The 24,878-nt window shown below is 40.6% G+C and overlaps 1 pseudogene; it reads right to left on the bottom strand.

Moving 5' to 3' along the window:
- Positions 1 to 19,279: 19,279 nt before the first annotated feature.
- LOC115370502 (histone H3.3-like) lies at positions 19,280 to 23,254 on the bottom strand (annotated as a pseudogene).
- Between the last annotated feature and the right edge of the window lie 1,624 nt (positions 23,255 to 24,878).

The following is a 24,878-nucleotide window of genomic DNA, read 5'->3' as shown; positions in this document are numbered from 1 at the left end:
GAGTGCTCGACATCCAAAGAGGGAAGATTGGGAATCAGTTTCTGGGAGCATTCCACTAATCCATACAGGAGGCTGAGTGGGTATAAGGGAGAGATGAGAGGAAGCAGGGCACAGAGGACAGAAAACAGATTAGAACTAACCATAATACTGAGTCCCACCGTTCCACCAGCCATAAACTGAATCACGAGAGATGGACAGATTATTTTGGATTGCTGAATGTCTCTTTGCTTCCCTGCCACTGATAGTCCAGAGGAGTCAGCTCCGTCGGGGTTGTGGGAAGCGCATTGGATGAAAGGTTTTAGGCACGCTATTAGCTTATGACTTGTTGATATGCTCTATCTCTTGAAAGAAAGCTGTGAGCCTTGATTCAGAATAACACAATAAAGGTATACGGAGCGCATGCTTAAGCTGTTTAAGTGACAGTATATGGTCTGTGCCTGTTTTTTTTTTTTTTTTTTTTTGTATTGTTAATTGGCTCTGCTGTGTTTTACAAATACCAGCTGGAACTGAATTGAATTCAAAATGAACTGAAATGAAACGAAATAGCTGCATGTACCAAGAGCCAATTATTTTAAAGTGAGACACTTGTAGTGACATGCTTATGTGTGTTGGGTTTGGTGTAGGTCATCCTAATTTGGAGGCAAAGTTGTCCAGCATCACAACTGGCTGTCATTTGACCAATCAGAGCCTCTGTCCCCACTGCATGTCTCCATCTGGTTTAAGTGGCAGAAAAAAAAACAAAGAAGTAACTGAGTCGTCTGAACACCTGAAAACCGGGCCTGAAGAGCTTCAGCAGTCTCAATGTAAACACCAGTAATTTGCTTAATTTGACTTCAGCAGCTGCAGCGATGTGGAGAATATGACCATGGATGCTTCACCTCCATCCAGACAGAAGCCAAAGACCAGGCCAAAAATCATTTGGGAGCTCTGGCTGCTTGACAACAGCTTCCACAACTTTTATCTGCCTTAGAGATTCATAGTATTGTGTGCATCTTCCTATTTTTTTTTACACAGCTGACTTACTTGTCATAAATCCCTTTGACCCCCCAAGGGAGATTAGGGCATCAACGATGGCTCTCCACCTCATTTCTTTTGGGCCATAGTCTCAGCCTCTTGCCAAGAAGCCCCCGCTTCCTCCAGCTCTTGAACTGTGTAGAACCTCCAGCTATTCTGTGGCATTCTTTCTTTTCTGGTGATGCTAACCTGTTTATTCTCAGTCTACCTCCAATTCTGCCTTCTCATAAGTGTCTTCAATGGTCTTTGTTTTGCTTCTTTCTCACTGGTCTTTCTCTCTGGTGTTTTTTTTTTTGGGCCACATCATATATTCAATATCTATTGTTTAAAACACATATAGTTTGCTGATTATAGTTTGGGTTGTTTACCAGGTTATCAGCCATAGATGATATACTGTATCTCACATTTAGTTTGAAAATATGGAACTTAGTGTTTCCAAAGTCCAAAATATTCACATTCACGTCCAAAGCATTTACTGAGATTACTTTTCTTGAGCATTGTGACAAGGCCCTGTCTCATTCTGTTGGTACCTTCTCTTGCGTCCACAAATCATTAAGAAGATGATGCTGTCACCTCCAAGTGCCTTGGTTACCTTGCTTTGATGGTTCATTTCTTGTTGGGTATCAAACAATGCTTGCTTCATTGGCATCCTGGCTTGAAGTCATATTTCTTGTGTTACAGTTGTTGCTGATCTTTAATGAGGAGGTGTCCCTGTTTGTTAATGATTAGATGGCTCCAGCTCTTGTTGTTTCCAGGTAACTTTATGATGATTTTGTTCAGCTCTTTGGTGTTGCTCTGTATGGCTCTACAGGGAAGAATGCAGACAAATGCTTGGACAACATTTCATGCAATATTGTTTCAAGATGCCTTTATTATACTAACTTGGATGGATGGTGCACCTTTTTCTTCAGACCACCATTTGCTGGGTCGACCGGGATTTAGCCTGCAGGGAACAGAAGGCTGGGTTTCAGGCCCACGGTGACACAGCATAGCACTGGCTAGCCTAAAAGCTCATTAACAAAGTGCAGCATAGTACGCTCACTAATGGGCTTGAGCGCTCCTTTTACCCAAGTTGCACTTTTACAAAATGCGATGATGTGTGCCACGCTTGAGTCTTCATCTTCTGGCACCTGAATTTTATGCTTTAAAGTTACACAGTGACACAGTGGAAAGCGGAGACAATTTCAACATTAATATTCAATGATGGAAAGAGTCAAATTGAGGTAAATAAATTGACTGAAGAGATTACATAAGGCCTAAGGAAGCGAGAAAAAATGATTTAAAATGTGGTATGAAGAGATGAACGAGGTGATCAGATTGTGGGGTGGAAAACGAGAAAGGAAAGGAGATACAAGTAGATATAATTGGAGCTAGGAAGTGCATGATTCCAGATATAGATAGATAGATAGATAGATAGATAGATAGATAGATAGATAGAGGCCCCCCTCCTGTGTTTTGCACTCCGGTCCCAGGCAGTTTGTTCCTGTAATCCCCTAGTAGCAGCATATGGACTCTGGAGTACAGAAGCAGAGACACAGACACAGATACACTCAGGACTTAGGAATATGATTCATTTCTTTCCCCTCCCTAATCCCCTACCAACAAGCTGGCGGCCGGGCTGCTCTGGAGGCGCACTGTAATCATGCCACAGGCTGCCAGAGCGACCAGCCTCTCCATCCGTCCCTCCTTCCCTTCCTCCCTCCTGTCTGCCTGCAGTCCAATTTCCTCTTAATCGATTTCTAATCCCAACGCCGCCAAGCACACCCCCCAAACACACATATACACACATATACGCGCAGGCACAACACATGGAGAGCCATCATCAAGAGGACAAACATGCACTGGCACATATGTGCACATGCAAAGAGAGAAAGTCATCACTAAAAATATTCAGAGATGAACACTGCAACTAACAAAAGGCACACACACACATGCAGAAACACACACACACACACACACACACACACACACACACACACACACACACACACACACACACACACAATAAAATCAAAAGGAATCCATGATGAGAAATAGATTTAAACAGATGAACTGGCAACATGTCAGACTATAGTGAGGGATGTTTTGTACGACTGTATGAGAACAAGGCAAAGTCAGAGGAGAGAAAAACAGTATTTGTAGATACTATTTATTTTATTTAAATCATAAATAAATAAAATTAGTTGCCACATAGATAGCAACTGCCTCGTGAGTTTTTAGTATCAGATGAATAATTTTAGAATGAGATGAATTTTTAGATTATCACGGGCAAGTATTTGATGGTCAACTTAATATTATATCAGTTTCTGCACTGACAGTCGGACACTTTCTCAATCGTTCTGATGTCCTAAAGCCTATGAGGACTTCATTAAACCCATTAGAAAAAAATGCTAAGCTTATTTACATAGTAACTGGCCCATGTTTGTGTGCTCAGAGTGTGTACCACTTGTTAAGGCCGAGTCCTGATTGCAGCGTCCTGGGTTTGAATTTGGCTTCAGGCTCTTTGCTACAAGTTGTCCCCTCTCTCTCCTCTGCCTCTCCTGTTCCTCTTTAATGTGACTGTCAAATAAAGCAGAAATGCTAAACAAAAAAAAAAAAAAAATCTTTAAAAAAAGTAATTGGCCCATGTTTGAGCAGAACACAGTCTAGAGTTAAGATGTTCTCAGTTATGATGACTGTGATTATATTGCCCATATTGTGATTATCCATACGGCATGAAATCACCATAATCCACTGATTTCAATGTTTCTATATATATAAAAACTGCACAAAGTCCACAGTTTATCAATGACATGGTATATGGCAATATTAGAGGAACTAGTAATAGCAGTAGTTTATTGTCAGAAACATCACAGGTTTACAAAAGAGAGCAGTCAGCTTCAACACTGAATTACTCCGCTCTACGTAAACTTCATCAGAACATTTCAAGGGTTATAATCAAACTGTCTATCATAAAATTAATAATGCATAATGATGATTGAATAATTTTGTCATCACCATTAAATAAGAGTTGTAAGCCTGCAGTAATGCTGCCAAAGCACACGGAGCTCCAGCGTAAGTAGGTGTGGGTGATCTGCGGCTAGTAGTGGTAACAGGATCAGTATTACAGTATGAATGGATCAACCAGCCACTGTCAACCTCAGCATACACTTATGCTAAGGTCTTTACTGCAGATTACAACTTAACACCTAGTTAATATCACTAATAGTAAAAGTCAGGGTTTAGATCCACAGCTTAATGATGTCTTGGACTAAAATGGTTGTCTGGATTATGGGGAGCGCTCAGTGATAATTTGGAAATAGGAAGAACAAAGAGTGGCTAAGAGGCTGTTCAAAATCTTTTAACTTACTGTACATGTGAGGGACAGATTCTGGCTGACTGGCTGGGTGACGGGTGGCAACAGGTGGCAGTGCCTTAGTTACTGTGCACCAGTTATCAGTGAATCTCATCTCTGTCCTCCCTCTTTTCTCACAGATTTCCTCCATCTGCCAACTGCCTCTCTAATTGTCTTTGCCTTCCATCTAAATCCTACACTTTAATTAACCTTCTTTATTCAGGAAAGGGTTTTAGGGTTTAGGGAAGGGTCAGCAATACCCTGCTTCACATTCAAAACCTCCAAAACACACATTTTCACACTGAGTTGACTACCACATTCTTGACCATATGACAGCCTTCCTACTTAATGGTGCCTTGCTCAAAGGCACCTCAAAATTAATTGCTGAAGGAGGGGAGAGCATTACTTTTTGCTAAATCCAAATGTATAGACTCACAGACATTTGTATTTCCAGGATGTCATTGCTGCAGATCAGGATTCCCTTGCATGTCCGTATTTGGACATTTAAAACTTTTTGATTGATGTCTACCTTATACACGATTACATAACATACCGTCATTATTGCAAGTTGTTGCATGTTAAATAACGCCATCCAGACTGCCAAATAACCCAGCCGCTACAGTTTGCCATCACAACAGCCATTATGGGGATTCATATTTGGACACTCTGACAAACTGTCCCTTCAGCTGCAGCAGTCAGTGCATGGCAAGTTGTTTTAACATTTAATAGCTAGACTGCAGATATCCATAAATCAGTTCTTCCTTGTCAAAAAGAACATTTCAGATATCCACAGTGACATTCTTCCTCTCCACGTCATTTTTCCTAGCACAAAAGACATCACTTTTACCATATTCATATTTCAAATATCTACAATATAATTCCAACTAGTCATTACTCCAAGTCAATTCAAGATATATACATTGTCCTTTTTTAATATTATAAATTAACTTTTAACTAGTCAGCGTGACACTATCTTAAACTGGAATTATGACTAGTTGGGATTAAATTGCAGATATGTGAAACTAGAATTGACACTAGTCATAATTCAGTTGTAGATATCTGTACTGACAAACATCATATACATGAATGGCAAGAGTGATGTCATTTGTCCTATGAAGAATGATGTTGTGGATATCTATATGTTTAGATATCTGAAAATTTGAATCAGTTGTTATGTAATTTACAACAAGACCAAATTATGTTGTATATCTGTAATGTTTGCTGTAATGTTAATTCTAGGAAGTCAAATATAACTGCATTAAAGGGGCTGGGTGTACCATTTCCCTTGATATCTGTAATGCAATCTACTGTCTGAAACTGTCTTCACCTGTTAAGTCAGCAGGGAAGGTGACTTGATGATAGTCCACATACAAAAAGATTTTTTTAAAGATTTTTTTTGGCATTTGTGCTTTATTTGACTGTCACAGTAGAGAGGGACAGGAAAGACGGGGAGAGCGTCGGGACGACATGCAGCAAAGGGCCTGAGGGCGGATTCAAACCTGGGATGCTGGACTCGGGACTCAGGACTCGGCCTTAAAAAGTTGTACGCACTCTTACCAGGTGAGCTACTGAGGTGCCGACGCAAAAACAATTTATAAAAGACATCCTAACTTCTACAAACTCAGCTCAAAGTTTTCATTCCATTTTTTCTCATTTATATCATCATCAGCTAACCCCCCTGTCCATCCTTATTCCCACCTGCTCCTCCCATGTTCCCCTCTTTCCTTCTCCCCCTTGGCGTCTCCCCTCCTTCATGCCACCTCTGCTGGTGTGCCCCCTTGTTCCTTCCACTCCACCTCTCCTTGCAGTTTGTTATTCTTGCTGATCTAATTTAGAGAATGTCCGAAATCCTCTTAGTGTCCTGCTCCCTCAGCGCAACACTAAGTGAATTAGACAGGATTACTGTCTCTCTCTCTTCCTCCTCCTCCTCCTCCTCGTTCTCCTCTTCTTCTCCATACTGTCACTCTCTCCTCATCATCCTCCCTCCCCTATCTCTCCCTTTTCCATGTCCATCTTTCTGTGGACATTTCTCTTTCTGCTGGCAGGATTATAGTGCTTTCCTCTCTCCAGATGACAAATTGGTTCCAATGTTCCCTAGTGACAGATGCTCTCGCTGGCCCAGTGCATCATGGGACATAAAGTGTCGTTAATTAAACTTTGACCTCTTGCAAATGAAAATACGAAAAAAAAAAAAAAAAACCTGGCATACACAGATGAAGTCCCCTAAACATCACATGTACAACTTCTACATAACAAGAACACAGGAATGAGAAGGGAATGAAACTCCAAGTGTGCAAGCAGAAGGACACACTGAGGAGATCTCAATCTGAAAAAAATGTAGCTCTGTTTCAGGGTGTTAGTTTCAGTCACAAGCTGAAACTAACACCCTGTTGTGCTGTCAGGGACGATGTAAAATGTCTCTGACGAACATATCACTGTCTGTCCTTCGGTGCCTAGTTGCTTAATATACCTGAAGTACTGACTGAAGTAACATCTCGATCTGGGAGTCTTGAAAAACTTTTCCCAGCTGTAACAGTAATCTCCAACAGTAAATCTCAAAGTTTTGTTAGGAAAGCACAGTTCAAAATGAAAAAGTGCATGCTTACTCACACATGCACCAGATTTCTTCTACTTGTGAACAGGACAAATTTGTTTTGCTCCCAAGCTCCAAGGATTTTTATTTTGCTCTGTTTTTAGAGAAAAATAACCCAAAATATTGTCCAGCATTTCCTCCTGAAAAATTGTTCGCCATCGTCGGCATAGCGAGAGAGTTAGGTATAAGTGAGAGGGAATTAGTGGGGCTGACAACAGGCTTCTGGAAAGGCAGGCCTACCTTCAAGGGCACAGTGGACACGGGGGACGGTGGGTGACATGACCACCTCATTCCAGGTACCAAAACTGTCACTTAGTCAAGTTACTAAAAAGTTGAGAGAATAACAAAGAAAAACCCAGTTTTAATGAGTCAGGCAGAAGAAAAGGTAAAAGCATTGTGTTTGCTGATTATGAGGTTGTGCTATACTTTTCAAAACACGAGACATTTACATCAAGCAGATAAAAAAAAATTCTAATTTTAAAAAACCATTGCCATTAAGTCGTTTTTTCCCCTCATCTACCCTTTCTGCAGATTGCTGTGGTCAGATGGCTGGAGGCTTTGGATGCAGACAAATGCAATATTGTTAAGTGGAATGGCTATTTTGTTCACAGACGACACATTCGTTAATAATTCCAACTTCTGGACATCAGTCTTTGCGATTTTGTGAAGCAGTGATGTTTCTTACTTAAGAAGAGTTACACCCCATCATACATCAGGTCTGTTTTAGTTCCTTCTTGGCTGTTCTCATGACAATATACAGACACAGCCACTGTGGAGGTCCCAGTTTTTGAAGTGAAGATGAATGTTTCGTGATCGTAGTCGAATTTGTTTTAACAAGAATGTGTACTGATTTGTCTGTATAGGTTCTATCCACAGCGTTGCTACATCGGGAGAACAAGGGGATTATCCATGTTGACCTGCAGATGAAGAACATTATAATGGTGGACCTCCAGCAGCAACCAATAAGGGCCAAAATAATTGACTTAGGTTTAGCTCATCACATGTCACCAGCTAGGAAACATTCATGTTTTCAGAGCGTGTGGTGCAGGTGAGTATCGGTAGACAGGAGGGCTATTACTGGAAGGACGTCTGTGGGTGTCACTGGACAAGCCAGGAAAAGAAAAGAGAACACTCTCCTCCATCAGCCTCTACAATTGTTAACCTTAAATAAAAAACCTGAGAACATGACAAAACTTTGACTGTGATTTTCATGGCCAATGTGTTTCTGTTGCTTTTTTCTTTTTCTCTTTGGCCTTCCTTTCCTTCCTTGACATGTGGCTTGTGGTGTTGCTGCTGAATATGACGCGGCGCTGTGTTGTGTCTCCAGATCAGGTACACAGTGGAGACTCAGGGTCAGGGCTCCGACTGCTTTGGTTATCATTGGAAACTCACAGCACCACCAAACATCTACCTTTCTGTCTCTCTGTGTGGTTCACTGCATTCAGGACAAATAAGCTAAATAGAGCAATGGCTTCTTTTAGGCTCCAGTAGAGTATTAGATGGATTTGAAAACACATCTTTTTTTAGCCTTCCATCCACACTAAGCCAGCTTTTTCAGCCCTCAAAAATGCTTTTCAAAAACAGTTTCCAAAGTGTGTACCAGGGCCGAAACCACAATTTCAGCATTGGGGGGGAACAGATATGCCTGAACATTGAATTGCTAATATATTCCAGCAATATTTTTTTTTGGGGGGGGGGGCATTTTTGGAGTGCCTGAACATTGGGGGGGGGGGGGGGGGGGGGGGGGGGGGGGGGGGGGGCCCTTGTACCTACGGCCTTGGTGTGTACATATGAAAATGCTGGCATGACATTTCCGTGGGCATGGGGAAAAGGGTCCCTTCTGAAAACAAAAATTTGAAAAAAGGCATAAGAAGATACAGAGAATAATACTCTCAATCAACTTTACCTGTTACAAACAAAATTCATCTGTGTCTTAACATGTCCTAAACTGAAATAAGACTACATGGCTATATTACATTAAGAATACTGTAGCGAACATAAATCAACCTTTAGGCAGACTGTAAGCCCTCAGGAGCAGCAATGAGACCCCAGTCTATTTGAGTTCAGTGTCCAAACATGGTATCTCAAGCCAGAAGACATCATGTGTGCCAAAAACTCAATTTCTCCACAGGGAACAACTGGAAGACATGGTGCTAAAACCATGAAGAAATTTTTCTGACACAAATTTTCACCACAAATGATCGATGTAGAATTTTTAAATTACCATTCAGTCCATTTCTCATTTGAAGCCACCAAATGATGTATAAAGCTATATTTAACTAGGGCGCTCATCATGTAGAGCACATACCACGTACAATTAAAACTAAGATTCGAGTCCAGCCTTCGCTTCATGTCATCTCCTCTCTCAACCCAGTCTTTTCTCTGTATGAAGGCTGTATGAAGAACAAGAACTTCAATCTGTGATGCTGTGAATGTCGTCTCAGAAGAGGGACGTTCAATATTTAAATGGAGACAAAAAAAAAAAAAGCACACATTGCCCAAGCCAAGCTCTCCATGGTGATGAAGGACAGAACAGCTCTGGCAGCTCCGCCAAAGACTGTTTTACTGTATAAAAGCTCTAAAATTCATTAACTTTTTTTTTTTTTTTTTTTTAGAAAATACCTGTTGCAGTTTATATACTTGTTTATGCTGTTCTTTCAACAAAACTCTCAACCATCTGCGTTCAAATATACTTTTTTTTTTGTTGATAATCTCATCCTTAAAATTACTCTAAAACATATCAAGTATGACTATCAAGTGGTACTCATTTTTTTTTTTTTACTATTTTATTGCAGGTTTTCGTATCATCTGTAATTGCTTTCATCAATTTTATCATTCATCCTGCTACATTTATACATTTTTACAATGCACTTACAAAACATAACATAAAAAAAAGGACAAAATAAAGAGTACAACGTGGAAATGACAACTACAAGTGCGAGACAAACAGCAGCAATACACAAGAAAAAAGAAAAATAAATAAATAAATAAATTTTAAAAAAAGTGGTACTCATTTAATGCATGTTTAATGTCCTTGGCATTGGGCAAACAGTTTGTGGACTGTGACAATGGGAAGTCATTTCTCATCCTGGAAACACCGCGCTCAACCACTCATATAATCTTCTGTTATCTAAGAAAGAAAATCAAAAATCAGTGGGTACAACCGAATAAGAATAAATCTGTGGATCCAGACAAAAATGAGAACTGTGCGCATCGCTTCTTGCATCTGGTCCAATATCTGCAGTTCAGTCTTTCCTGATGGTGAGGACAGAAAAATGGAGGGTCTGGATGCAGTGGAGACACTGTCCTCCAGTAGCAGCTGAGTTTGTAAGCAGAGGCAGAGCTCTGAGAAGAGGACGAGGTGGTGGAGATCCAGAGGCAGTCCGAGGAGAGCGGCTGAACTTAGAACTTATTTTCATTTGTGCAAACAAAGAGAGAGACTGGTCAGGTTAAGATGAAGCAAATGGCTCAGGACAAGGAACAGGTTGGTTATATTGATTATACTGTACATTAGCAACACTAACTCTGGTAAGATTAAAAGGCAGCTAGCTTCAGGCCATGGCTGTGCTTCAGGCATGTACCTAGAAGTCATTCTGCCTGCCAGACTGAACTAATATTACTTTACCTTAGCTACAGTAAAAAACTATAGAATTCATTGACCATGGCCTGTGTAAACCTGATTTTTACTTCTGCTTCAGTAAGTTGTGTGTTGGCCTGGGCTTCTGAACATTGTTCCCTTTAGGCCGTAATTGTATAAACTCTGCAGTCTTCTTGGTTTGACTGATGCACGGTGGATACACTGTTCATCTTTGGAAATGATGATAAAATTCTTACAGAGCTCCTTTTGGTCAAAACACTTTATTCCATTTAGTAGCATATCAGGGATGGCACTAAGACCTCCGCACATCTGCGTGTCTTCACGCCCCAACACTTTCCTTTGCTCCTCTACCTTTGTTTGTGCCAGTCTCTATCTCCTCTCTCTCTCTCTCTCTCTCTCTCTCTCTCTCTCTCTCTCTCTCTCTCTCTCTCTCTTTCTCTCCTATTTTCTGTCTCTCCCTCCTGTCATCTCTCTGTGCCATCTGAACACCCCCCCCCCCCCCCCCTCCCCCCTCCTTCACTTTCAGTAATTCCAGCGTTGCCTCGCTCGCTCGCTGGTGTAGCTCGCTCTAATCCAGCTCTGACCTCAATCCCGTGATGTAACGGATCATGTGACGCGGAGAGAGAGAGAGAGAGAGAGAGAGAGAGAGAGAGAGAGAGAGAGAGAGAGAGAAGAGGGAGCGGGAGAGAGAAAGAGAGAGAGAGCGAACATAAAGTGGGGGAACATGGCCTAATCCGCACTGCTGCAGCCAGGAGCCACAGACCAATCAACAGACTGATGGGGTGGGTGAGGTGGGTGGGGGGCGGGGAGGGTGCCTCCATTAAGTTGCAAAATATTAGACAGGCACACATGAACGCACACACATGCATGCACACACACACACACACACACACACACACACACACACGCACAGACACTTGCGCACAAACACACCCCACTTGGAAACAGCACGTCAACATGTTTGTTTTGCCCCTGTGAGTCAGTGGCTATTTACATGCCAGTCGGTTTGGCTGCTGCCAATAACAAAGACAACAAATAGTTTGTTTATGATCGGCAATGAGATGAGCAGCCTCACACAGCTTACAGATATAACATTTTATCACACACAGTTAAAAAAATACAGGTTTTGTCCATTTGAGTATAATCATAATGAGTATACATGAGTGTCTAGGTGTTGTCGTTTTTTGGTCTCAATCTTCATTTACTCTCCAGAAAAACATTATGTAACCTGATGAGAGCACAGCCGAGGCCAGAGGTGTGTTTTGAGGAGTGAGCACGACACTGACAGCCAAATGTGCTCTCTTGATATTAGGAAAAAAAATGCCAGTCCAATCATCTAACACAATCTGACACCACATTTAGGTCAAATCACCTGACAACAGCTGCGGTATTATTGTAAAAAAAAAAAAAAAATGACATTGTTTTTGTTTGGTTTGTTTTTTTGCAGTTTCAACCTGCACATGGCTTTCTGCTATCGTACAAGTGATACTTGGCCTGTCACATAATGGCATGTAAAGGCAACCGCAAATATCATCACAAACCTTTATCCATGTCAGGACCTTTAATTTGAGTAAATATAAGATAAGATAAGATAAGATAATCTTGGTCTCTGTAGAGAAATTCTTACTTAGGGATGGAGTGCTCTCGGTTAAGCCTTCAGCGCATCAGACAGTGGACATATACATATTGAACATGACCATCACACATGAAAACACTGTTTAACCCACTTTGCTGTGCTATTCCACAGTTTGACAATATAAAATCTCCTTCTCATGACTGAGACTGACTTTGACATCAGTCTCAGTCATGGCCTAGATCAGAAAGACACCAATCAGTAGTCAGGAAGAGAAAAAAAACTCCACCGTTCTAATTTCTCTACAGTTCAAGAACTAAGAGAACTTAAGGCTATTCGGTTTATAATTTGGTGATCTATACATTCTGCCCCGAAGGCAAGATTTTATATTCTGTTTATGGTATGATGCAGATCTCGAGAGATTTTACTCCTCCAATATGTCCTGGAGAAATGTTTGTGGAGTAACCTACCTATGATTTCCGATGCCTTAAGAGATGAAGTTGGGATTTCTGTCTCAAATATACCACATCTCTTGGAAATTCAAAAGCAAATATGTGAGGCAGCTCGGAACAAATTTATATATTACTGCACAAAGTGAGAGATTTTGCAAATATTTCCTTTAATTAAAATCCACAGTGTTCTGTATTGTATAATTTAACATCTTCAAGGCAACATTCTGGAAATTCTAGGAGTTTGACTCTAGAGATGGTAAAAAATGTATTTAGCTGTTCAGTTTGAGTTCTGAAGTTAAGGGTTCTGGGAAATAAAATCAGAATGAGAAAAATTCCTTGACGACTAGGCTTTGTTTATGCATGTGCTATGATTTGGGCCTTTAATGTTACCATACCTTGGAACGTGAAATCATTATGGAGTCATCCTTGTATTTGTTTTCATATCATTCTTACTAATGTAAACTTTGTGGGGGAAAATGCAAAATCAAATGCAGCCAGAAGCACCGGGTTTCACTTTTGTTTTTGTTTTTGTCCTAAGTGCTCTCTGATGGCATGTGCTTGCTAAAACAGGTCAGTAGGGGGACTGAGAGAGAGAGAGAGAGAGAGAGAGAGAGAGAGAGAGAGAGACGCGTGCACAATCTCTCCCTCCCCTCTGGCTGCTGGTGGCAGTGTGACTAGAGGAGCACATGGCCTGAGAGCTAGAGACAGGGGGCTGGATGCACACACACACACACACACACACACACACACACACACACACACACACACACAGCCCTACAGCAAAGCAGAACAACTCACACCCAAGAACAATAAGGTGCTGAAAGAATGGGGCTTGGAAAGAAACAAAATGAATCCAGTAGATCCCATGATGTTTTCATCTGCAAACACTTGATTTATTCAGAATAGAAAAGGGGAGCTACATCACCTGACATGTCAGCACGCCAAAAAAAACGTCCTCACAGTGAGTAAAAATATAGAATTAGGTTAACTTGATTGGCTTTTTCATCTCAGAAGAGGAATGTACAAAATATTATCCTGGGTGTAACACTGTAAATATAAGATCATATTTCAGTGACGTAAAAATTAAAACTATGAACACTCAATGATCAAAATAAGTTGAACAAGCACTAACATGAACACACGTCCATGAAAGCTGAATTATTAGGACAATGTTACTCAGTACATTCTTGGGTCATCAATATTTTGAGTTATTTGATTTCATTATTTCCTAATAAGAAATAAATAGAAGAATGTTGCTTAACGCACTCTATTTCTATGATGAATGTATCAGCTCAAATGAACGACGACACAATGTTATAATAGATGACACATTTTAGTAGGATTTCATAAACTTGTTAATATTATTAGAGATCATAAATAACCATTATTTCAGGTTTTGTGAATATGGTAAAAGAAGTGCCCAATTAGCCTTTTGGAGTCTTATTGCTGTGTCTCTATAATAACAGAAATTGTCTTTATTTAGTATATGATACAGTATGATATATAAGCCCCCGGTATGATACATAAAATATTATACATTATTATATACAATACAAAATGCAATACTTATTATGATCCAATAGAATACAGTGAGGTACTACAGTGGTCTGTGGATGTGACACACCAAAAATGACAAAAAAACTAACTTTATTCTCACAAAACACCGTGCAACGCTCACAGTCACTGCTGCAGCTCCTCACTTGTTGAGGAGTGTGTGTGTGTGTGTGTGTGTGTGTGTGTGTGTGTGTGTGTGGCTCTCTCACAAGCCCTGCTAGCTCACTGCACCAGGTTGTGCTGGTGGCTGAACAAACTTAATCCCAGGGAGCAGCCCCTCTGCGCGAATGGACACACACACACACACACACACACACACACACACACACACAGTTCTTCCATCCCTCGTCCTACTCTTCCATCCTCTTCCTCACCCCTCCTGCTGCCCCCATCCCCCCTCGTCTCTTTGTATGCTATGCTGTGTTAATCTCGGTGCCTCTGCGGTGCCCTCATCTAATCTAACCCTGCGCACCCTCTTATGCTTCCCCTTTTCCTCCCCCACCCCCTGTTCACCCCCCACGCCGCCACCTCCAGTCTTCACTCCAGTTCATGGATTATGTTTAACGTATTATAACCTGCCCTTTTAAGACAAATTGATATTGCTCGAATTGTTTTGTTTATGTCATTGAATAAAACATGAAATGTGTGTGACCATGGTGTCTTTTAAGGGACGAAAAGCACACAGCAAAGTGACCATACACCGTTTTTTTTTCTTGTTTTCAACTTTGTCTCCATCTTTGGTGCCTCCACGTTCGTCACCGTGGTGTTTCAGCTCTTCTCAGGGATCATCTATCAATCCCAGAAGTGTGCACAACACTGTGATGTCTTTCTCCTTCGATTTTTGCTGATTTTTGGATATTTGCCGAGTCCATCCACATGTGAATGACATTACATTGTTGAAACACACAAGCGCAAAAATCCAGGAAACAGCTTGAGGCCATTTAGCCAGCTCACCGAGGTAAGATGCCAGTTTATTGTTTGGTGTGCATGTTTGCTTGTACTGTGTGGATGTGTGGGAATGTATGAATGTATGAGTTAAGTATGACAGAATTTCCAGATTATTAAAAAGCAGAATTTACCCAAACTGTATTATGCTTTACTGTCTTGAGCTTCTGTTGTTTTCACACAGGCTAGCTAATCAGTGGGGACTGAAGGCAGCCACAAGCCACACAAACACTGACTGAAAACAGCGTTACTAAAGTGCAAATTGAAAGACTCGGTGTAAAATTCTGGATAACGGAAAAATGGAATCGCTGCATTCCTTTGGATCAGGAACATCTTCCCACTGTTCTCGCCACCAGACTGCATGCAGTGACTGGAGATGGGCTGTATTTTCCTGCAGAGAGGTGACCAAACGTCAGAAAGTGAGCTGTTAATAAATGGTCACTGCACTAACTATGAGTTAACTAGTAGTAGGAGCACTACTAGTTCTCCTTTTGTTTATACCAAATAAAGTACAGACATAAAACACACCACCTCCTGTGTAATAGATAGATAGATAGATAGATACTTTATTCATCCCGCAGGAAATTTGCAATAAATTCGTAATAAAGGAAGTAAAAGCTTTTGTTAAGTGGATATACAGTCACTCAACACAGTGACCAGAATAAAATTTCAACAAAACATTTACATGTCAGTGTTTCTGAACCAAAAATAAATTGCATATCAACACTTAGATGTATAGGCAATGTGGTGAAGCCTGTCTCAGTGACATGTGGATGCTGGATCAGCCACCAAAAACTACGTGGTTATGGTTAGGAAAAGGTCATGGTTAATGTTACAAAATGTTAGCCAACATTCACATCATTTACATTTGAGTTTATTTTAGTTCATTTTATTTCTCTAGATCACTGTCTCTCCCTCTGTGTCTGTCCCTCCTGTCTTCCTAGCCTCCATACATCTTGATGAACTTTTTGCCTCCTGTTTAAGTCCTAAAAAAATTAAAAAAAAACACACACACACAAAAAAAAAACTGCTGTTAACATCCACCCCTCGACCTCCCCACCCTCATCCCCTTCTGTCCCTCTCTACTACATGTCTTCACTCCGACCCCCCTCTTTCCCAAACACACACACACACACACACTGTACCAGCTGTGGGATAATCTGGGGGTTAGTCCCCCTCTCCAGCCCCCACCCGCACCAATCAGCAACCCACCGGCCCCCTCCTGACCCCCCACCCTCAACATCCAGCCACATTTATCGTCCCCCCACCACCCTTTCCTTTACACCTCGCAGTTTTTTTTTTTCTATTTTGCATCACCCCCTCTTCCCCCACCACCCCCCGTGGCCCCCACCAATCCCAGCGCTGCATTAATCTGGTGCTGGTCTGACGGTCAGCACTTTGAGCGGCAGACAGACAGATTGGCTGTAATCCCCTGAGTGCCACAGATGGAGTGCCACTACGCAGACCTTGGGGAAGGTGAACGCACATGTGCACTTGTGTATAACCACACACACACACACACACACACACACACAGACACACTAATAATAAAGAAAATAACTATACACAGACCCATTTGTATACATGGACGGCCAGCAGTCAGAGCAGCACACGTGACTGGTGGCATCATGACCCCACAACACCTCTCTTTGTAAAATCACACTATACTACATATTCCTAATCAAACATGCATGATACACTTATGATATATTGGCAATAGATCAATAAAACAAAAGAGGCTGACTACACAAACATGATAAAAGCACAATCAGTGAGGTAATGGTAAATTATGATTTTGTGTGATTTTCATAAGGCAGTCTATCACAGATATGAACAAAAATCTATTGTTTGTTGTCATATTAGTTACATTAAACTGACATTTTCTACGAGGTATGTCTATGATTTGTTTGAGAAACTGTACAATCCACTACTCAGTTTTATTGTTAAGTCACTACAAGAAAAACACCACACTCGCACGGGTCACGAGTTCTCAGACTTTTTTTTTTTTTTTTAAAACAAAGCCCATAATACTCTTGTGCTCCTGTCATATAAAGAGCCACAAGACACGGGCCCACTTGGGCCTGTTTGGCCCGTTTTGAGGCCCAGTCCATCGCTCACAAAGCCAGTTTGTTTCTTGGTGAGCGTGATATTTCCAGTTTGTCTGAACTGCCGAGCGTAATCCCATCGTGAACTGGTTGTCGGTCCTCATCCGGGCCCTCTTCACAACAACAAAGGCTTGGTTCTCCCTGGCCCACATGTCAAGCTTTCCTCGCAGTGTTCGAGCCCAAATCCTGAAAGAAACCGCTCTTTGATTTGCTGCCCTGTAATCCTGCTGTTAGGGTTAGCTTTGGCTATGAAGTTTTCTTTTTCTTTCTTTTTCCAGAAGAATGAAATAGTTTCATACGTTCATAATGCGAACCCACTTCTTACTGTAATCTGGGAAAATGTGGCGTATTTCAGGGTGCGTTTGATGTGAAGTTTCCTCAATGCAGGCTTTGAACTGGCTGAGCTGAATTTCACTGAACTCAATGAAACTGAGTTGAGTTTAACTAAATTGAATTGAATTGAATTGAATTGAACTGAACTGAAATGATGGTTAACTGTGAGGTACAAGTGTTACTACCTGACAGGGACATTTTTAATCACTGAGTTGACATTGTATATGTAATCTGCCTATGCTAATATATGGCCACATCCATCACAGTAATGATTATCCTCAACAGTAAAGGTGCTTTTTGCCATAAGGATATGATGTTAATGTCAGGTTCAGTTTAGGATTCACTCACTCCAGTACAACTTTGAGGCTTGCTTTAGGTCAGAGGAGGCACTAAAAATGGAAATAAAAATCATTCAAATAACTTTTCTGAATGGAGATTGACCTAACCTCAACCGATGGTGGCTGACTGTATGTAATAGTATGGGCACATGCCATGTGTGTGTCCATCGCACTGTGGCTGCGGTGCCCATTCAAAACAACAGGATTAAAGCCTGGTGTTTGATTAGATGTCTGTTTGTGTGTTTCATTGTAATGAATATAGCTGAGGCTGCAGTAGCGTGATTGAGTGTGTGTGTGTGCGCGCGCGTGTTTCATTGTAATGAATATGGCTGAGGGCATGGCTTTATCCCCTTTAATCAAGGAAGTAGAAGGATGAAATGAAACACTGATGAGGGGAATGATGTCAGCCCATAAGGGGATATTAATTGTAATGCTGGGGTCTCCGAGTGTGTGTGTGTGTGTGTGTGTGTGTGTCTGTGTGTGTGTGTGTGTGTGTGTGTGTGTGTGTTTGTGTGTGAGAGAGAGAGGTACAGAGGTACAGAACAAAATGTCCCAAGAATAGCAACAGGGTAAAGCGGTCACTTTTAAGTATCGTTTTATCATCAGACAATAAATTTGGTTACAATTAAAGTTTACGTGTACACATTTAGCACTTGAGGTAAAATAGATGGTGGTACAAGTGTGTGTGAAATTTTTTTTTATTTTTTTAAAGCGTGAATGTAAAGTCAGATTCTCATGACATAAATACCATACGTTACGTATTTTATTTATCAGCTCATACCAGACACCAGTGGTCCTGTTGTCCATCTGAGTGTCAGCATGAGGAGCGGAGGATCGAGGTTGACTTTAACACACGTGGTCTCTTTGACTCCCTCTAGTGGTGGGAAAGGACACCAGGCAAGAGACAGGGTTCACTGTAGGTCTCCAAGCCTTAATCTACAGAGGTTACAGAGGTTGCATCAAGTCTTAAATAGTCTTATTGATCCAGAAGTCTGGGTCAGGTTATGTAACTGTGAGTTAGAACCCTAAAGGGGAAAACCAGTGTTTAAACACATAATTCACATGTCTGGTATTTCTGTGTTTTGGGACTGTTTATTCATGTTTTGTGAACGTGTGGTGTCTTCCAAGGCTACAACTGCAAAATGTGATCTAAAGATAAATTAGATAAATCCTCCACCTGCTCCAGTGACACACAAACGGCACTACATATTGATTTTACTGCAGTATTTCAATATCAGTTGCTTTTTGCTGCTACAACACAGCCCATTTGACCCAAAAACATTTTATGCAATGCTAAAGAGGAATTTAATGTCAAAGGAACTCCAAATTTTACTCCTAATATTCTTTACCAGTTCATCAATCAGTTGTAGCTTTTGTCATTGTGAATGTAAGTGTGAATATAACATAGCTGATTGGGTTAATAACTGACAGTAGAAAAGGTGTGTGTAACATCCATTTATTACCACCTTATATGACAAATCTGGAAATTACAAACATTGTTAAATTGAAACATCATCCTCAACATTTCAAAAAAAAAAAAAAAAAATCAAATTGAGAAAAAAAATTAAGTTAAAAGGGTGACAAGTCAACCTGAGAAACGGTACATGAATGATCAATCGATCTGGAGAAAGAAGAGATGCAAAGGGGGGACGTATACAGAAAACCTGACCGTAACTATTCATCATGTAACAATGATTTACAATACATTTTCACATTTTGTCACTTCATTTGTCAAAAAAAAAAAAGAAAAAAAAAAGAAACAGAAATTGTGGTTGTGGAGAACATTGCAAATCTCCATGAACCTTTGTAATAAAAAGGTCCTCTTAAAAAAGCCATTGCTTAAAAAATATCAGTGGAATCATGTCAGTTCTCGCACTTTGGCTTGATCGTTAGTAGACGAAGCCAATTTTTTAAAACACAACAGAATAAATGGTGTTAAATTCTTCTGTCAATTAGGAAAAGACAGAATCTTACAAGAAGATCAAACTTTGGTTGCCAAAACCAAGTCCGTAGCTTGATACATTCAAAAAAATACTTAAACTCTAATCTGTTTTGTTCTCTGTAAAAGTGTTTTCATCTGGACCATCCCCCACCTCGAGTCATCACAAATAGTTCTCTTTTTGCAGTGAAAAATATCCAATGCATGTTTGAGCATTATTGGAAAAGACAAAAAAAGGAACGAGAGAAAAAAAAGGAACCATAACAGTGATGACTCAGTATGGTAAATCATGAATCATTTTCTCCCAAGATGCTGATTGGATTGGTACAATTTGCTCGGTGATCTGAGCCAACACTCACACAGAGAGGATGGGGACAAAGTTTCCAGCCTCGATCTTTATGAGGATGAAACCGACACGCCGTGTGTGCGGTGGTCTCTGCACACCAGTCGGCAGAGGATGGTGGAGGGTTGATGGCAGGACAAGAGGAACCAGCTAAGTTCTTCTAGCACCATGCTGGAGAGGAGAGAGAAGAGTCTCCCAGCAGACAAATACCTGTCCCCTCCTCCTGCCTGTCCTTCCCAGTTTGCAATCATTCCCAGCCCGTATCTTTTTCTTATTCAATCCCAGTAATCCTCTCCACCTACACCTGTGAGTTTATGATGGCGGCAGCAGGAATATGCAAACAGGAGACCATATGAGGGTGTGTCTGTGCAGGTTGATCACCAGCGAGCAGGTACATGCACAAAAGAGAGTACCCTAGAAGTCTGCTGCCAAGAGCACTAAGAAAAAACACGACTATACACTTTATTCATAATATAATCAGTTTCCTCTACATACTACCAACACAGGGAGAAAGGGAGGGGAGCAGTGTTGAGGGACGGAGGGAGGAGAGACAGACTGGTGAGGGGAAGAGAGGAGGAGGAGGTGACGAGAAGATAGGAGGACGACGAGGAGGAGGGGGAGGAGAGAGTGTTTAAGCACGCTCTCCACGGATGCGGCGTGCCAGCTGGATGTCTTTGGGCATGATGGTGACACGCTTGGCGTGGATGGCGCACAAGTTGGTGTCCTCAAACAGACCCACCAGGTAGGCCTCGCTGGCCTCCTGCAGACGAGACAGAGGAGAAACACAGTGTCAGTCCCTGCTCCTATGGCTGTGCACACAGAGCTGTTCATGTGAAGACAATTCACTTTTTACACATCATGTGTGCGGAAGGTTTGGAGTCAGGAGGGTATGGCTGGCTTTTTTTCTCTGTTACACCTGGGTTTTTTAGGGGGGCGTTTTTTTTCTTACCCGCTATGAGGATTAAGTCAGGGGTGTTGTCTTGTTTTGTTTGTTGTAAACTTGTTGACCTGTAAAGTCATTTCAGACTGTAGGCAGAGATATGTAGCTTTAAATAAACTTAAACTTGAGGAGATCTATTTAGTCGACTAAGTATCTCTATGAATTTTTTGTTATGTATTATGTGTCATCATCGGGATATTTACAACAGTTCAAAGTTATGTACTGTTTTTTTGTTTTGTCCCTCCAGTCTGTAAATATCTACTCATATCCTATTTGGCTCCAAGCCCTCAATATATGCTGTTAATTCACGTAACCTATCTTCATATGGCCATGTTTCAGTTGTTGCATGGGGCGATCCTTGAGTTTTTATTTATTTATTTATTTTTTTTTTTGATGACCTCACATATTCTTATCTATGTCATTTTTTTCTTGTGTTATGATCTGGTGCTGTTATTTTGCACATGCTCATAATGCTGCACGACATAAACATATTTCTTTTTAATATTTTAGACATTTCTACATGAAGCTTTGGAATTACCAGTTGTGCTGTATTTATCCAAACTTAGTACATTCTTACACACACACACACACATATATATATATATATATATATATATATATATATATATATATATATATATATATAAAAAGCTTTTTTTTTTTTTTAATCTAATGTGCTATTGCTACAAGCCAATTTCCTCACAGGACACATTATTTTGTCTTCTCATACCTTATTATATGTTCCCTTTAACATTAATAGCTTGTCAAAATAGTTAATGAAACACTTTTAAATTACACTATATCTTTCATGCAGTGTAGAGGCTGGTTGTGCAATCGGTCCTCACACTGTTAACACTCAGCAACAGCTTGTTGGTGTGTGGTGTGGACACAAACCTGCAGAGCTCCGATGGCTGCGCTCTGGAAACGCAGGTCGGTCTTGAAGTCCTGGGCGATTTCTCTCACCAGGCGCTGGAAGGGCAGCTTGCGGATCAGCAGCTCAGTGGACTTCTGGTAACGACGGATCTCACGCAGAGCCACCGTACCAGGCCTTTAAATCAAAGAGAAGATGTGAGTCAGATAGGAAGTGTATGGGAAAATGAAGAACTGTGCTGCAATAATTCTCTTATACGCTTTACCAACACTTCACACTTCACAATCTGGTAGCTTTGAGGTGAGTTTTCTTTGCCATCATTTAATTTTTCAAATACACTTTAATATATTTTCCATATTTCATTGTCCCTGAAATTGTAAATGGAACTCATATGAATGAAAGAAATTTGTCTGAACTAAGACACACTTGACCGTAAGCCCTTGTTGTCCGTCTCACCTGTAACGATGGGGTTTCTTGACTCCACCGGTGGAAGGGGCGCTCTTGCGGGCAGCCTTTGTGGCCAGCTGCTTACGGGGGGCTTTGCCTCCAGTGGACTTACGGGCAGTCTGCTTGGTACGGGCCCATGCTTACTACAGGTCACCTGAAGAACATGGAAAAAGACACAAGCCTTAACTTAAATTACAAGCACTTCTTACTGATCACCGTGTGCGGTGTGTTCCATGGTCTTAATTTTTCTTGCTCTGTTTCATTCGGCTCAATCACAAAATAAAAGTGTTTGAGATACAACTCTGACTACTTAAGTAACACCAACAATGCAAGCATGAGGACAGATGGAAATAAAACAGACCCTGCTCTTCTGGCAACATCTGTCTTGGAAACAATTCTTAACCTCAAAGAGACAAACTCTGTTAACCCTCTTGTTACCTTCAAAATTACCAACCTTTTTTTTTTTTTTTTTTATAATTTCGGATCAGTTTTACCCCAGCAATTCAAACCTCCAGAAAATTATTAGAATAATAGTTACCCAAGTTTATGTGTCTTGTTGACTACCTAAATAGCCCTTTAAATAAAACATAACCCCACCACTTAATCGCCCTTATACATCAAAATTCTTGCAGAAATTACAGATTTTTTTTAAATTATTATTATTATTGTTATTATTATTATTATTATTATTATTATTATTATTATTAAATAAATGACATTTCACAGTTCTTCGGTGTCATTCAAAACAACTAAAACTAATGTGTGTAAAATGTTGATCTTTTGCACGTTTACAGCTAAACAAACCTGGGGTCGAACTGACACCAAAGAAATAATAATGCGTTAAAAATGTGTACAGGACACTGAAAACATATCATATTCGTGTCGTGTTTACCCACTTGCCCCCGTTAAATTAGGCAAAGTCATTCAATATGAAGTAAAAAAAAAACAACAACAAAAAAAAAAAACGATGTTAATCATAAATTTAAGGATGTTAAATATTGAATGTGGTCAAACTAACCCCAAAGATAATAGGAGGGTTAAGAAAATGTTAAAACATGACTTCAATGAAGTGAACTTTTGGGTATGAATACATACAAGACATTCCCTATCATAACCAGCCAGACAAACATCAATCACAAATTCAGGACTACGCTATTGGCTAACAAAGGTAACACACGTCCGTAAATATAACACACGGACCAATCAGCAAGCAGCATCATGAGAGTGGGCGGGCTCTCCGGTTGCTCTGACACTGTTGCTAGGCCCGCCCACTCCGCTCTGATGATGGCGGCGGTTTGATGCGCAAACGGGATAAAGACCCAGGGCAGAAGAGCAAAGGAGTAGCACGTAAACAAAGACAATTTTACAAATAACGAGCGGTTCAACGTGTCAAGTGATTAAATAACCACAAAGAGGACATCTTAAGGAACTCATAGATGGTCGTAGGAAAGCTGAACGGTCCCTAACGGCTGCGTAGAACCGAGCTGAACCCGCGCATAATTTGAAACAGAATTCCCCCTCATCTGGACGGCTGGAGGAAAGACTGCATTTAACCGTCGTTTCCACTGCCGTGTTTGTTATTTTCCCACACGGTGAAATGATAGTTTTTATCAGTTAAACATCACTAGAAATGTGTTAATCAGTAACTTAAAAAAACAAAGTTCGTTGACGTGAATGGTAGCGCATTTGGATGGACTTACCCAAGGTAAAAGTGTGAGAAGAAGGACGTGGGAAATGTTTCGCGTGTCTGTATTTTCTTCTTCGTATCCACAATAGGAAGCAGCGTCCAGCGGGGAAAATGGCCGCCGCGTCAATCATGTGTCCCACAATGCAACAGTGTTTAACAACATTTGGGGTTTACTTTTGTCACTTTTGAGACTTAAATTATACTTTCACAAAGCTGGCTTTACCACCAAATAACCTCAGTTTTTTTTTTCATGAAGGAAAAGGAGCGGCACCTGTCGATGATTTAACTCCGCACGAAACAATGAAGCTATCAAAACAATGAATGCACGCAGTAGTTTCAGTGTCTGAGTTAAACAACAAAACTCGCCTTTTAATGTTTTAGTATTCATTTTAATTTGGTTTTTCTTTATCTTAGGTTTGCTTTTGATATATTTATTTCTTTTGCATTACTTTGTTTTAATGACTTCATCTATTTGTATGCAGTGTAACCTTTTTCATGACTTGAAATAAAGATTTACATGGTGCTTTTAGTTAAAATGTATTTAAAAGGCATTCATTTTCATATGTAAGTGGGTGCACTTGGTGTTATGCATATGTGCAACCAGGGGGGTGGGAAATACAGATGAACACAATTTGTAGTGCCTTGCCTTTGTCCAGTGATGGCGTATGTAATGTGCATTTTATCCTAAATGCCCTGCTTTATATGGCATGGTGCGGCAACTTCCATAAATTGTCATAAATCAGTTTAGAAGTTATTAAAAAACATGCCAGAGTGCAGGTTTTTTTTTTCTTACAGATTGTGAGAGATAACAA

The sequence above is a fragment of the Myripristis murdjan genome, chromosome 13 (assembly GCF_902150065.1).
Source record: "Myripristis murdjan chromosome 13, fMyrMur1.1, whole genome shotgun sequence".
In the NCBI taxonomy this organism is placed as follows: Eukaryota; Metazoa; Chordata; class Actinopteri; order Holocentriformes; family Holocentridae; genus Myripristis; species Myripristis murdjan.
The sequence above is the reverse complement of the archived record's forward strand: the minus strand, read 5'-3'. Positions and strand labels throughout refer to the sequence as shown.